This window comes from Oratosquilla oratoria, chromosome 29, assembly GCF_046742065.1.
Source record: "Oratosquilla oratoria isolate Oo_2021 chromosome 29, ASM4674206v1, whole genome shotgun sequence".
Taxonomy (NCBI): domain Eukaryota; kingdom Metazoa; phylum Arthropoda; class Malacostraca; order Stomatopoda; family Squillidae; genus Oratosquilla; species Oratosquilla oratoria.
Window position 1 is genome coordinate 40,064,865 of NC_134805.1, and position 15,000 is coordinate 40,079,864.

Below are 15,000 nucleotides of genomic sequence, written 5' to 3' on the forward strand. Positions count from 1 at the left end.
GTATCGATTTTCATCATCCGTTTGTGGCTCCGGTCGTATCTGATTTTTCTAGGTCATCTTTCAGGGTTACCCACGATCTGCCTTTCTCTGCACCACTAACCACATTGGTGTCGCTTTCAAACACCTTAACCCCTTATTTATCCGATTGAATAAAATCACCTGGCGACAGTAAGATTGAAAACAGATAACATTGTTCCATCGTTGATATGGCATGATTTCAAAACGGTTTTCTCAAAAGACGCTTTTAAAGAAATAGTTCTAGAAAACAAATATCAAGAGGTATAAGGGTTAGGTTTGGAAGATTCCAAATGAGGGCAAACTGTTCCAAATGTGTGAATAGAGTCTCCCGGCGGCAGTCGTGACGAAAGTAAAAGGACCAGCAGGTAAGGAAGAGGGTTGATGGTCATTGTTCACCGTGGCGAGTGGTTGAACAACATTGATTATTGCTGTCGTCTTTCTTCTTCCTCTTCTTCACCCTCCCCCCCCTTCTTTCTCTTATTCTTCCTCCTCCTCTTCTTCATCCCTCCTTCCTCTTCATCTTCTTCTTCTTCTTCCTCTTCTTCCCCTGCCTCTTCTTCACCTTTCTCGTCTTCTTCATCTCTCCTTCCTCTTCTTCCTCTTCCTCTTCTTCCTCTTCCTCTTCTTCCTCTTCTTCTTCACCCTCCTCGTCTTCGTCATCTCTCCTTCCTCTTCTTCTTCTTCCTCTTCTCCTTCCTCTTCTTCTTCTTTCTCTTCTCCTTCCTCTTCTTCTTCACTTTCTTCTTATGTTTTATTGTATATAATATATACAATAAAACATAAGAAGAAAGTAACCACGTTCATATTATGAACGTGGTTACTTTTGGGTATGTATATGTGCACATATCTATACGTGTCCAGATGCACGTACATGTATGTGTTTGTGTCTGCGCTTGAGTGTGTGTGCTTGTTTGTGTGCGCGCGCGCACATGTGAGTGTACGTACGTATTTGTGTGGGAGATGTACATGTGTGTGTGTGTGTTTTATGTGGAATTGACATTCACATTGCCTACCCCGGGCCAAATTAATAAGTTTAATTTATTTTTATTGAAGAACTTGAGTAAGTAAGTCATACATAATTTCATCATCTGCTGCAACAGGTCAAATGGACACGTTGGGGTGGGGGGGGGACAGCTTCGAGCATCTCACAGCTGGGGCACCTGGGCTGGCAACAGTCTTGTAAGGTGATTATCAAAACAGATGCTCTCTAGGTGCAAGACAAATAGCGATTTTTTCATGTACATCACTTCATGATTTTCATTTATTTATTTATGTTTATTTATTTACTTTTTTTCATGCCCAGGAAAGTGTCCGCCACATGAATTGATAACAATGATAATAATTATAATGATAATAATAATTCAGTGTATGTATTGAAAGGCGTCTTCCCTCTCGTAAGGGTGGTTGCCCTACAAGACATGCACCCACCCTTCACCCATCCCACGCCCATCTCACACCCAATTGTTTTCCCTTTTATCTTAGTTCCTTGTGGATGAAGAAACCATCCCCGGCTCCCGTCCACTGCCTGAGTCAGAAGCAATGATAGCAATAATGATGATAATAAAGATGGGAGTGGTGAAATTTGATGGAAACAATGATAAAGAAAAATCACGAGAATTGAAATGAAACAGAAGAAAAGGGTCTTTTTGGCCTTGACATATATCAAAGGGATTTTTTTTTGTTTAACATTTCATCCTTGAGCGATGAAGGAAGAGGTCAGGCTAGGTTGACCGTGCAGCACAGTGACCCACTTCGTGGAACAAGGTCAGGTCAGTTCAGGCGGTTTTATTCAGTTAACGGGGCGACGGGTCTTGTCTAACCCAACGGTGGGATTTTAGATTTTATTCTGGCTAATATCATCATCAATTGAGGGCATACCCCAGGAGGCTCGTTGTTTCACTCATTCGCCGGCACTAGTCTTCATGGTCTCTCCGAGCAAGCTCCCATCCAGTCAACCTCCCCATCCCAAACAACTCTCGGCAGGATCGATCCACTTGCCCCATAGTCAGGACTTCTGTGGGCGTCTCCTCCATCGTCTCCTCCATCAAATGTTGTCTCTTGTGGAGACAACCATGTAAGTAGGGTCAACATCAGGTCATCTGATTGTGTTTGTATGGAGGGTGATTGGGACAGGATGGGGTCCCGGTCGGCTGTGACCTCGTTTCGATTCGAGACCGCCTCCCTGACCTCAGGTGTCATCTCAAACAAAATCTGTGGAGTGCCAGGGGTTCTTCTCTCGTCCGAATAAAACTGTATGCCGTTAGCTAGAAGAAAATATGTAAAGATCGTACAGGGTTCGAGCTTACCATCTGAGAGGTCCATTCTAGCTGAATGAAATCGTTACACGTCAGAAATGATCAACCTGAAGCGGACGAACAGGAGATTTTTTTTTTCGCCCCATCTGACGCCGCTGTGCATCTGTTCTATTTGTGAGTGGACCTACACACATTTAAGAACATAAGAATGGAGGAGACTGCAAGAGACCATAAGGCCTACACTAGGCAGTTCCATGTCCATTACCACCTATCATCCTCACCCATAAAATTATCTAACCTTCTCTTAAAGCAACCAATAGTTTCAGCGCTCACTACATAGTTACTAAGTAGATTACATTCGTTAACTCAAGGAACTGCACGTCGACAGAGAGATCACCGACCCTCTGACGAGGGTTCTGGGGTCCCTAAAAGCCTGAGGACCTTTCACAGGGGGTCCACGGACCGGGAAATAGACGTAGGTAGTGGATACCAAGCGATTAAAATCAGTGGTAGTGCGATTTCTTGGGAGATGTGGAGTTGGGGGGGTACGTGAAATGAGGACCTCTCTCTCTCTCTCTCTCTCTCTCTCTCTCTCTCTCTCTCTCTCTCTCTCTCTCTCTCTCTCTCTCTCCCTCCCTCTCTCTCCCTCTCTCTTCCCCCTCTCTCTCTCTCTCTTCCCCTCTCTCTTCCTCTCTCTCTCTCTCTCTCTCTCTCTCTCTCTCTCTCTCTCTCTCTCTCTCTCTCTCTCTCTCTCTCTCTCTCTCCCCCTCCCCTCTCTCTCTTTCTCTCTCCCTCCTTCCCTTCCTTCCTCCCTCCCTCCCTCCGTCTCTCTTCCTCCCTCTCTCCCTCTCTCCCTCTCTCTCGATTCTGTAATCCATGATAATGACCTGACTTGACTTTGCGGAGCGAATTGTTGATCAAAAGAAGCACAAATGATTTACTTTACTCACGTGTAAATCTTTTATTATGAACACATACGCCGTCGGCTGACGCAAGAGACTAATCATGTAATTGCCTCATTATCGAGGTGATTACCCGCCATCATGATGACTTCATTGGCGACTTGGCTGATTCGTAGGCAGGTCGTCAGGGGGATTGGCCTGAAGGCGAGAGGGGGGGGGGGCTTGGGGGTGAAGATGCAGCTTGCTGGACGAAGTAGTCCTGAAAACTGATGTCAGGTCAATTTCAGGGAATGAGGAGATAGATTGGTGTACGACTGAAATCGTGTCAAGTTTAGGGAAGGTAAGGAAAGAGAAGGGAAGACAGGGGGAGGGAAGGATAAGGAAGGGAAGGAATGAGGAGGGAAGAAAGGAAAGGGAAGGAAAAATAGGAAAGGGAAAGGAAGGAAAGAAGAGAACGGAAAGATAAGGAAGGTCAAATTTAGGGAATAAAGAGATAATATTGTTATTAGTATATTACGAAATCAGGTCAGTTTCAGGGGATGAGACAGATTGATATACGACTGAAAACAGGTCAATTTCAGGGAATGAGGAGATTGTGAAGTCCGGCCAATTTCAGAGAATGAGGAAATAGATGTATTATCAGTAAATTGTGAAATCAGGTCAATTTCAGAGAATGAGGAGATGGACGTGGTATGAGGAAATTGTGAAATCAGGTCAAATTCAGGAAATGAAGAGATGAATAGGTAATAAGTTAGGTCAATTTCAGGGAATAAATGGATAAGGTTAGCATTGAAGTTTCATGTGAATATATGAAAAATTATAAATCTTATCTGAAGCCATTTCAGATTGAGAAAATAATGAGATAAATAGACATATGAGTCAGTCGTGAGATGAGGGAGTGAAGAGCCAGATCATATCCAGAACGTATGAGTATATGAATAAATGATGAATAAGTTATTTGTTGTCTTGAATCAGGTCACTTGCAGGAAATGACTGGAAGCTTTAAGGTCGTGAATTTTGAAACGAGGTCAAACGCAGAATGAGTACAGAGAGATAAGTGTGTGGATGAGTAAATGGGTGATGAGTAAAAGGAACATAGGTCGGATCAATGGGAAGCTGGATAAGAGTTTGATGAATTGAGGATTCTGGATGTCCGTGAGCAACAAGTGTTTGTTTACGTGGAAATAGCATCATCCTAGAAGTCGTGCTTTCTCTCTCTCTCTATCTATTTATCTGTGTCTATCTCTTTCTCTCCTTTTCTCTTTCCCTCTCTCCCTCAATCCACCTCCCCTCCCCCTCTCTCTCTCTACATATATATCTCCCACCCTCCTCCACATTCTCTCCCCCTCCCCCCGCTCTATCTGTTCTCTCTCTCTCTCTCTCTCTCTCTCTCTCTCTCTCTCTCTCTCTCTCTCTCTCTCTCTCTCTCTCTCTCTCTCTCTCCAAGTAAGCCAACTTATGAATTATAAGCTAACGCGTACGACAGCGGCGCGCGAGATTGTGCACAAGGATAGAATCTTTGGTAAACTATAATCCATAACAACAATCTCTTTGTCCCTCTCTCCCTTCCCTCCCTTTCTCCCTTCCCTCCCTTCATCCCCCTCTCTCTCTCTCTCTCTCTCTCTCTCTCTCTCTCTCTCTCTCTCTCTCTCTCTCACTCTCAAAGAATGATGGTCTCGGATTATGAGAGACAGTTCAGGCTCTCTATCTCTCTCTCTCTCTCTCTCCTCGCCTGAATAAAGATTGTAGTAGTCAACTAGGTTAAAATACTGCAAAAGGACGATTGGATATCAGTGGGCAGTAGATAAATAATGCATTAGGTTGGATTTTCAAATGTTTGTATTATTTCTGGCGTAACCTCTGAATTAGAAATAGGTTGACTCTAAATACGCAGAGAAGATCCAACCGGCGCACAGACGCAGAGACAAAGAGAGGGAGAGAGTGAAAATTGCCTTTGTCACACAGGCTGTCAGTCATGATGACAGACAGTCATGGAGACTGGAGGTCAGTCATACATACATACAGGCAGGCAGTCATGCAAGTAGGCAGGAGGTTAAATTGTCAGGCTGGCTGGCAGTTTTGTGGAGAGACAGGCAGCCATGCATGCACAGTGTCAGTTACGTATGTAGGCACGCATGCTGATTATCATTCACGTTTGTACTCATTTATGCAGACAATCAGTTATGTGATCATGCAGGAAGCAGTGGAGGCTGGCCGTCAGCCCCACATGCAGCCATGCAATCATGCAGGCAGCGTGCGCTTCAAGCGGCTCGTAGCGCTTCGGTCTTCGATGACGAAGCTCGCGCCTTCGGGAGGTCCGAACAAAGGGAAAGAGGACGCGGCTGAGGCGGTGGCGCGGCCCATTTCCTTCTCTTCCCTTCCCTTCTCTTATCTTCCCTACCTTTCTCATATTTCCTTTCTTTTCCCTTCTCTTCCCTTCCCTACCCTTCTCTTATCTTCCCTTCTTTTCCCTTCTCTTATTATAACTTATTTCTCTCTCTTTCCTTCTCTTCCCTTCTCTTCCTTTCTTTCCTTGTCATTCCTTCTCTTCCCTTCGCTTCCTTTATATTTCCTTCTTTTCCTTTTTTCCTTCCCTTTCCTTCCCTTCTCTTTCCTTCATTTCCCTTTTCTTCCCTTCCCTTCCCTTACCCACCCCTCTCTTGAGCTCTCTTCTCACATCCCTTCTCTTCCTTTCTCTTCCCTTCCCTTCCCTTCCCTTCCCTTCCCCTTTCCACCCTTGCATGCATCCGTCACGTGGTTGCACATAGGGAAAGAGACCTCCCCTAAAAATAATTAAATAAATAAATGTATAAGTAAATTAATAACTATTGAAAATAAAATAACAACAATAGGAATGAAAATAATGTAAAAAAAGGATGAGGAAGAGGAAAAAGAAGAGCAGGAAGACTGTAGAAGGAAAGTGTTAATTGGAGGAAGAGGATGTGGTGGAAGAAAAAGAAGAGGAAAGGGAAGAAGGAAAATAGGTAAAGGAAAATGAATAAGAAAATGTGAGGAAGAAGATGACGAGGAGGAGGAGGAGGAAGATGTTAAGGAAGATGAAGAGAACGGGAGATGTAGAGGATAAGGAGGAGGGAGAACCAGAAGAAAATGGATAAATAAGGAGGAAGAAGAGGAGGAGGAGGGGAAAGGGTTGTTGGAAGCTCTGCCAAGGTCATACTTGTCATATTGAGGAAAGTTCTCAACGTAATCTTCGGAAAGTTTGAAGGAGGATGTTCGTCATGAGGTTGACCTTGAGCACGACCTACTCAAGAGTCGAACACGAACTACTGACGAAAATGGGGTACCGACGTCAGGAGACAGCTTGGCTGAGGCCCAAATAATCACCTTTGCCCTGGGTGCTCGGAGAGCCCAGATATGTGGCGATCAAGTCGAACAAATAAAGTGACGTGGAAACCTTACCACGGATGTGATGATGACGCCGGAAATGACGCCATTGGGGGAAGTGACTTCATAGATGAATTATGACGTCATCGATGCATTGTGACGTGGCTGAGACGCCACTATAACGTCATACGGAGAGTTACGTCCGTCATTTGAGTGACGTGCTGCTTTGACCTAGATAATTCCCCCTCTCCCCCGTCCTCTACATCCAACTCTTCCTCCTCCTCCTCCTCCTCTTCCTCTTCCTCTTCCTCCTCTTCCTCCTCCTCCATATCCTCCTCTTTATCTTCATCATTATCTTCCTTCTCTTCCTCCACCTCCTCCTTTTCTTCTTCTTCCTACCGCTTCTCCTCCTCCGGCGTGACTGACCTGGTCTGACCTGATGCACGCTGAACTGGAACGCTCCAGTTCAATCCGAAAGCGTGACTGACTGACTGACTGACTGACTTACTAACCTACTTACTGGATCGAAAAGAAGGAAACTGACCCTCGAAACTGACAGAATTATTGTTCGAGCCAGTTTTGACTTTACAAACGAAAACAATGACAACTATCGTATTACAAGAATGTTATTGTTAATATGACTACCACAATCACAATATATACAGTATGTATGTATATATATATATATATATATGTGTGTGTGTGTATGTGTGTATGTCGACATCCCGTTACCTTAGTAACCATTTCCATTACCATAGTAACTTCCTCAATATTTTGGACATATTTGACTGTGCTGTGTTGTTTGTTGTCAACGCTCCCCCCACCCCAACCCTTCAAGGACCTCAGACCAATATAGAAACGGAATTGGGAAAAAAAGTACGATTTCAAGTACTCTTCGTTTACAACAAAGCGCCTTGGGAGGTCACGCGTTGTTGTTATTGTCGTTGTTGTTGTTGGTGATAAGATTACGTCATCAAGGTGTTGCCGTGTGAAGAGGGAGAGACTTCGCGTCAACAACGTTGGTTGAAGTAGTTCTTATCTATCCTCCGAGAATCACTCCAATGTCTGTTTTCTTCTCTTTTTCTCCGAACATGTGTTCAGAAACTCCATGTTTGGATTGAAAATAATAATAATGAAGATAATCTCTGTGGTTGGATACAACGACAGGAAATGAAATGAAAGTCCTCTCTCTCTCTCTCTCTCTCTCTCTCTCTCTCTCTCTCTCTCTCTCTCTCTCTCTCTCTCTCTCTCTCTCTCTCTCTCTCTCTCTCTCTCTCTCTCTCTCTCTCTCTCTCTCTCTCTCTCTCTCTCTCTCTCTCTCTCTCTCTCTCTTCTTTTCCTAATTCTTCGTCTTCTTAGATTTCTTCTTCTTCTCTTTCCCCTAATCCGTCTTCTTGGTTTTCTTTTTCTGTGTCTTCTTCTTCTTCTCTTTCTTCATTCTTTTCTTCTTCTCCTTCTTTCCTCTTCTTCTCCTCCTTCTTCTTTCTTCTTCTTCTTCTCCTCCTCATCCTCCTTCTTCATTCTTCTTCAACTACGTCCTCTTCCTTCTTCTTCTTCTTCTTCTTCTTCTTTATCTGCGTCTTCTTCCTTCGTCTTGTTATTATTTTTCTTGGTCTTTCTTCATCTTCGTCTTCTTTTTCTTTTGGGTCTAATGCTATAGAGGAAGAGGGCGATTCTCAAGGACGGGGGGGGGGGGTCTGTCGCCCTTTCCTGGTTGCACAGCTCCTCATAGGGCGACCCTTGGAGGGCCTACCAACTGCGCCACCGTGCCGGGCAGGGCCGCGTTTTGTTGCCTCCTTCAGGAGTTTGGGGGGGGGGAGGTGTTCGCTAATTGCCTCCAAAACTCGTTTATGTGTTCTTGGAGAACGCTTGTTGATATCCTGTAGGTATTGTGAAATATATATATATATTTTTAATTTATTTTATTTTCTATTTATTTTATATTTATTTTATGTATCTTATTGAATTTTTCTATTTATTTATTTGTAATCATTTATTCTATTTATTCATATATTGTGACGTGTTTGTATTAGATATATGGTCAAATTCGTATCGAAGGAATGCCACAGAGATGAATAAAATCGTCTGGCGGCATGCAGAGTGGAAGGAATAGTGCCACCCGGTACGTGGGGGTGGGACTTTAACGCTTTCCTTTGTGTCTCAAAAATAAAATAATTTAATAAGATGGCTGTCGGCGGAAGGGTAAGTACTCGGCGATTGGGAAAGGGTCAATTATGCAAATTTGACCTTGGAAGTGAATCGGATTCAGTATTCGGGAAATGTGCGATAGTAAATAGAAAATGTAAATAATAATAAAATAATGAATAATAATGATGAATACTAGTGTAATTGTATATGATAATATATATAATATAAGGGGCCAATTATACAAATTTGACCTTTGAAGTAAATCAGATTCATTATTCGGAAAATGTGTGATAATAAATAGAAAATGTAAATAATGATAAAATAATGAATAGTATTGATGAATACTAGTGTAATAGTATATGATAATATATGTAATATATATATATAATATAAGGGGTCAATTATGCAAATTTGACCTTTGATGTGTGATGAATAGAAAATTCTAATGATTATGAATAAGAAGAAAATGAATAGTAATGAATACTAGTATAATGATGGTGACATGTAATTCATATATAATATAAGAGGTCAGTTATGTAAATGTTATCTTTCAAATAAACCAGATTCGGTATTCGGAAAATATGTAATAAGAAATTGAAAATGTAAATAATAATAACGATTAATAAAAAATTATAATAGTGATAAATAGCATAATAACATATGATAATATTTATAGTACATATATAAGGGTTCAATTATGCAATTATTACTCGGTTTTCTGAAAATGTGTGATAATAAATAGAAAATGTAAATAATGATAATGAATAATAATAAAATAATGATAAATACTAGTATAGTGATATAATATGATAATGTAAATAATATTCATATAAGGATTCAGTTATGCAAATAAATCAGATTCGGCCCTGTGAAAATATGTGATAATAAGTAGAAAATGTAAATAATAATAATAGATTATAATAAGGATAATAGATATATTAATATAATAATTATTGTAAAATATATAATATGATAAAATATAATGGAAATAATATGGTAATTGATATACAATGATAAATAAGTTTCTCGGAAAATATGTGATAATAAATAGAAAACATTAATAATGATAATAATAATAATAATAATAATGATTAGATAATAATGTTAATGAATATAGTAATATGATAAGATAGTAAATGTAATATATAGAATAGAAATAATATAATGATAGATATATAATAATAACAAAAATTGTGTGTGTGTGTGTGTGTGTGTGTGTATTTTTGCATACATAAGTTCAACATACAAACAAAGGGTGATTGAGTCCATAGCATATACGCAACAGGTCCCTGTTCTCGATGTCGATTCTGTGTATCCATTCGTCTTCCCGAAAAAAACACCCCTATGGACCAGATTCGCTCATGAGCCGACGCCCACCACCGGGAATCCCCACTCCGTTTTATTTTTTGAAACCAGTTTACCGGGCCCGGGTTTTCGGATCCGTCGTAGCAGCAGCTCCCGGTTCCAAAAAAGCCCCCCCCCCCCTTTTGTTTTCTGCCGTCTGCCTCTTTTTCTCCTTCACCCTCGTCTTGTACTTCTTCCTCTTCTCCTTTTCTTCTCCTTCTTTTCCTCCTCCTCGTCTTCTTCTTCTTCCTCTTCTTTTTTTCTTCTCTTTCTCCTCCCTCTTCTCCTTCTCCCCCTTTTCTTCCTCTTCTCCTTTTTCTCCCCCTTTTCATCCTCCTCTCCTCTTTTTTTCATCTTCTTGTTCTCCTTCTTTCTCCTCCTCTTCTTCTTCCTCCCATGTCCTTCTTCTTCTCCCTCTTCTCCCCCTTTTTTCTTCTCCTCTTCCTCCCCCTCCCCTCATCTTTTTCCTCTCCCCCCTCTTCTTCCTCTCCTCCTCCTCCTCCTCCTCTTCTCCTTCCTCCTCTTCTCCTTCCTCCTCTTCTTTTTCTTCTCCCCTATTCTTCTTCTCCCCATTTTCCTCCTCCTCTTCTTCTTCATCTTCTCATCTTCATCTCCCCTCTTCCTCCTCATCTTCTTCCTCCACTTCTCCTTCTCTTCTTCATCTCCCCTCTTCTTCTTTTAGCTCATTTTCTTTTTCTTTGTCATTTCTTCCTCTTCTTATTCCTCTTCTTCTTTTACCTTTTCTTCTTTTTCTTCTGTTCTTATTCCTCTTCTTCTCCTTGCCTTTTTCTTTCCCCTTTTCTTCTTCCTCTTCTCCATCTTCTTTTCCTTTTCTTTTACTTCCTCTTCTTTTTCTTCTTATTCTCCCTCTCTTCTTCCTCTTCTCTTTTTCTTCTTCTTCCTCTTCTTCTTATTCTCCTCCTCTTCTTCTTCTCCCCTGTTCTTCCTCTTCTCTTTTTCTTCTTCTTCCTCTTCTTCCACTTCTTCGTCTCCTCCTCATCTTCTACTTCTCCCCCTCTTCTTTTTCGTCCTCATCTTCTCCTCTTCTTCTTTTTCTTCCTTTTCCTCTTCTTCTGTCCTCTTCTCCATCTTTTCCTTCTCCTTTTCTTCTTCTTTTTCTTCGTCTTCTCCCCCTCTTCTTCTTCTGCTTCTTCTCCCTCTCCTCCTCTTCTTATTCTTCTTCTTCCTCCTCTTCTTCTCTTCTTCATCTTCTTCCTCATTTTCTTATTATTTTTCTTCTTCCACTTCGTCTTCTTCTCTCTCTTCTTCTTTTCCTCTTTTTCATTTTCTTCTTCTTCGTCTCCTTCGTCCTCTTCATTTCTTTAGCTATTTAGTCTTTCTTGATTCTATAACCTCATAGATCCCGATATCATGTATTGACTCTTTTATGGAGTCGGTAATTATATCGAGGACACGGGTGATTCCCCTATGGACCAGAGTTACTCGGCATTCTTTTATGATTGGTGACTTGTCTTCCTTCAAGAAAGAATGCTGGCAACTCCGAATTTCTATTCTCCGTTCTGCTGCACACTGTCTCCTTGATCATTTCTGTGAGGCCGTCTCCCCAGTCTGACATTGTCTCATAGGATGGAAGCCCTGGATATTGCTATTATATATATATATATATATATATATATATATATATATATATATATATATATATATATATATAATATGTTTTTTTTTATGTTTTTCTTTCTTTCTTTCTTTCTTTTTTCCGGATCTTTCCAGAGAGCCTCCCCTATCGGATGTCGGGAAGGTGAGGTAATTTGGGCGAATCTCGAGGCAAAAATGAATAAGAATAAACAAAATTAAATAGGTTAAAGAAAATATCCTGTACCGAGGGGACTGGAGGAACCACCTCCAGAAGGAGCACAGGTACGAAAGGAATTAAATGAGGAAGCTGCAGCGCAGTTACAAAGAAACGCTGGCAGCAGCAGCAGTGCATGATACAAAACGAAAACCAGAGGCGCGATTGTGCGACGTACGTAAAAGTAGCGGGCTGTGGAGTCGAGTGGTTCAGCGAATCCATTTGAGTGACATGGGTGCGGCGAGAGGTGGAATGGCGTCGGCAGGTCACCAGCGATTCCATCCGGATGGACAAACGCGTTTCACACACAAAAAAAAATAATAATAAAAATTAAAGAATAAATAAAAGAATAAGTAAATACATAAATGCAGAAGGGACGATCGGCCATGAATAGGATGATGTTATTGATGTTAGAATTACTATTTTGTTTTCATTGATTTATTTGTTTTTAATCTTTATTGTTTAATTTTTTTTCATTTTATTTGAATTATGGTAATCGTGACGATTGGTTATTATTATTATTATTATTATTATTATTTAGGTTGTTCGATTTATTATTATTGTTATTATGGCTCTTATTATTATTGTTTCAATTTGATTTATTTATTATCTTTCTTATTGATTTTTATTTGTTTTATTTAGATTATATTTTGTTTAATTTTGTTATTGATGTTATTTCTGTTTTGTTTTCATTTATATATTTCTTTTAATCTTTATTTTAATATGGTTATTTTATCTGAATTATGATCATCGTGGCGATTAACTATTAATTATTATTATTATTATTATTATAAAGAGGGAGGGAGGGGTGGTGAATGGGAATGGAGTATGTGGGGATGAAATTGGTGGGAGTGGACTTATGCCTTTGAATTTGGCTTTCTCCCTTGTAAGGGGGAAAAGCCGTTGGTATGTGTGTATATATATTATTATTTTAGATATATTTGATTTATATTATTATTGTCATTATTAATTTTTTATTATTATTATGGTTGTTCTTATTATTATTGTTCTTGGCTGACTTGTTTATTCTTATCTTTATCATTCATTCTTTTTTGTTTGTATTATGTTTTGATTTACTTTGTAATTTATTTTTTTTAATTATTCATTTATTTATTTTTATCACTGAAGCATGGAGTTTTCTATCGTTACCCAAACCTAAATTTCGTAGAGGAAAGTTTTTGAGAGTCGAGATAGGTGGGAGGAAAGAATGAGGGAGAAAACGGGAACAAGAAAAGTTGTGGCGAGGAGAAAGATGTGTGTGTGTGTGTGTGTGTGTGTGTGTATATATATATATATATATATATATATATATATATATGTCGATAGAAATTAGTGGTGAGGACGTTGGGTTGGAGGACAAAACATGTTCGTTTATTTATTTTTATTTATATTTTTTTACTTACCGAAGGTATTGCATAACACTGAATAAAATAGCTTGGCGGCGATTAGGAAAAAAGGATAAAGTACCACACGGTATGGAATGGGGTTAATCGAGATAACGTCTGAAAAAGGAAAACAGTAAAGAAAAGAAACCTCTCTAGGACTGCAAGTACTCTATAATGAATCGTCGATGAAGCAACGAGAGAAAGAGAGTAAAGAGGAATAGAAAGGATTATTTGATCTCTTTAAAGAGAATAGGCTCCCGTGTCTGGTGCATAAAGAGAGACAAGTTAAAAGCACCGTAGTCAACCCTTCGTAGCTCAAAACAATGAAACATTGTGTGAACTGGAGGAGGAAGCTATGCTACTAATATGCGCGCACATATGTTTTACAACAAGCACACATAAAGAAAAAAATTGCTCACACAGGGTTTTCAAGTGGTATTGAAATCCATTCAATAAAGAAGTTCCACCCAAACATCAACTTATAAATGATCTAAAAAATGTGGTCACTTGCCAACCGGCAAACTAATAATTGCTTTGGTGTAATACAATGTGTAATACAAACTTTGGTGTAATACAATGTGTAATACAAACTTACAAATTGTGTGTATTTGCTTAAATGATCAGGTGGTGACTCGCGTGGCTGCGCACATACTTTTCAGAGAAGGCAAAGTTTGCACACAAGCAAATTTCTGCGCACACTCACAGCATAAAATTTGAGGGAACATTGGTGGAGGGGGGTTACGAACCCATATCAAAGAGGATTAAGTTAAACTAGAGGTGAGATAGAAAAGATGATTTGATCTCTTTAAAGAGATTAGGCTCACGTGTCTGGTGCATAAAGAGAGACAACCCTTCGTAGCTCAAAACAATGAAAGATTGCGTGAACTGGAGAAGCAAGCTATGCTACGAATGGAGAAAGGATAATATATTAACCCTTATCAAAGAGGATTAAGTTAAACTAGAAGTGAGATAGTTCATGGTTGATTTAAGTCCGAATATTCGCACATGCCCTTGACCTTTTGTGTTCGGTCAGAGGTCATGTTTCTGTTTGCTCGCTCGTGACGTCATTGATGTATCTGTTCTCATGACGTCATTGTCTCCGTGTCTATGACCTCATCGGTCTAGAAAGTCTTAAAGTACGGAGGGTTTTGCTTTATGCGGTTTAAATGTTCTTTGATAATATAATTAATACTGTAGACTTAGGAAAAATAACCAGTATTCACGTTACGCTAAAATATACTTTTATATATTTTTATTTAATTTATTTATTTCTATTTATTTTTGCTAAAGCCCCAGTCACTATTACGATTCTGGTCAAATGTGAGTTTGAAAAACTGCAGGATGACTTCGCTTACAGTATTCTAGAGTCTAGACTTCAGTAAGGACAGTTCAACAATGTGTCTGATATTCGTATGGGTTTAACTTCTCTTAATTTATCATTCAACTTCTCGAAAAATAAAAAAATTGTAAACGAGGTCGTTTCAACTCCAACGAACTCACTTGAGTCGTGATGGTGTGACCGGGGCTTAAGGGCAAATGCAAATATTATTATGGAGCCTGAAGGTGGGATGGGGGGCCCTAGTTGTGAAGACTCCCTCTACCCATTTCAGCCCTTTCGGTGCCTCTGAGCTACATCATGTTACAGAGCCTTCAGTTAGAGAGAGTCAGTGGAACATGCCACATTTTTTTTTAAATAATCTCTCCTCTCTCTCCTCACACATACGCACACACACACACACACACACACACACACACATAACATCACACACACACACACACATCACACACGCACA